We start from the raw sequence: 1725 nt of genomic DNA on the forward strand, positions 1-1725 counted from the left end.
TAAATATATATATATATACAAACATATATACACACACATATATATATATATATAGATGTATATGAATAGTTATGTATGTAAATAAATACATATATATATATATGAATATTTGTGTGTGTGTGTGCATATGTGACGGTGCGTGATTTAGTGGTTATGGTGTTGTACTCATGATTGTGAGATTGTGGTTTCAATTTCTAGCCTGGGCAATGCATTGTGTTCTTGAGCAAAACACTTCTTTTTGCGTTGCTTCTGTCCATTCACCTGACAAAAATGAGCAATCCTGCAACAGATCCTATACTGGAGGGAATATATACACCATAGAATCAAAGAAACTGGCCTTATTAGCCTATAGCTTGGGATGGATACACACACACACACACACACACACACACACACATATATATATATATATAAATAGAGTTGGTAGTTGTAGTAACCAACTAAGGGATAAAATATCCGTATATACTATCAGTATCCGTTACCTGTGTTATCCCCGAACAATTGTGTGCAGGGACACCATATACGTCGTGCACAGGTAACAATAGGATAAGCAAAAGTTTATCAGGAACCAATGCTAATAATTAGAAAATGGAGAAAAACATAGATTAACCAGTACATAGATAGGACCACATTTAATGCTTCTTTATTAATACAAAGCAAGACATAACAAAACTAACAGCTGTTTCTGATCAAACTTCCCAGAATGCAGTCTATACATAAATGCGAGAATAAAATTCTTCATCTTCAAAGGGCATTTGAATTAAGGCAATCGATCTTCATCTGAGTGAAAAACAAGAGTATACAATATAAACAAAATGGAGAAGGAAGAGGTAAGAAAACATGGTTTAGACAAATAGTCTAAAAACCGAAAATGTTAAGTGCACATAATTATTTACTGTCTGAGCTCAAAGAATGTAGATGAGAGAATGAGCTATTAAAGGACTAGGGAATTCTATGAGTTATTAATGGGAGAGTACAGTTTAAGAGGTGGGGGTCAGGGTGTTAAAGGAAGAGGTTATCCAGAAGCTCTGTATAAATAAGATACTAATATAATTGTCAAAGGTGAAACCTTTATTAAATGGAGTAGGCTTAAGTAAAGTTAAAAAAATTTGATGTAGGTTACTAAATAAAAAATTTATTCACAGGATATTAATACCAAGAATCCCACCTATGGTACACAATGGGGTAAATCTAAGTCCAGTGGTCTCTACATTGGTCTGTAACAATTTAAAACAATTCACAAGTTAAAGCCGTTACAAAAGGTTTGTTTATATATAAATAAGAAAAAGAAAGGAAGGAAAAAGTAAGGGAGATAAGACAATGAGTAGATGGTAAGTAAATGGAAGAAAAAAGAAAGAAAGAATCAACTCCATCAACTTCATTCATCATCACCTAAATGATGAAATGTAAAGCAGACTCCTGCAGTACTTGAACACAGAGAGCACCAAACCAGAACAAATACTATCTATTCAGATGTGATTGAAACTTTGACATCAAACTCATAAATGCCTAAGTCAATTTCACAGTTTTTGAATGGCTATGTGTCTGCTTTAGCTGTAATTGTTTTAGTTTCAACACACAGCCTGATCAAGGAAGTACATCTATCTATCTATCTATCTATCTATCTATCTATCTATCTATCTATCTATCTATCTATCTATCTTACTCTCTCTGTCTCTGTCTGTCTGTCTCTCTCTCTCTCTATATATATATATATGTATATAT

At 32.9% G+C, this 1725-nt stretch overlaps 1 protein-coding gene across 2 annotated transcripts in view; it reads right to left on the reverse strand.

The window, feature by feature from the left end:
• LOC106872388 (protocadherin-18) overlaps positions 1 to 1725 on the reverse strand; it is a 134234-nt gene that overhangs the window by 42685 nt on the left and 89824 nt on the right. Inside the window, exon 5 of one of the 2 annotated variants that reach the window (XM_014919377.2) lies at positions 634 to 780. The exons of the other annotated variant lie outside the window; for it this stretch is intronic. The gene's annotated coding sequence lies outside the window, so the exon portion shown is untranslated. Of the gene's footprint in view, positions 1 to 633; positions 781 to 1725 lie in introns of those variants that run through there. 2 annotated transcript variants of the gene reach the window in all.

This window comes from Octopus bimaculoides, chromosome 14 (assembly GCF_001194135.2).
Source record: "Octopus bimaculoides isolate UCB-OBI-ISO-001 chromosome 14, ASM119413v2, whole genome shotgun sequence".
In the NCBI taxonomy this organism is placed as follows: Eukaryota; Metazoa; Mollusca; class Cephalopoda; order Octopoda; family Octopodidae; genus Octopus; species Octopus bimaculoides.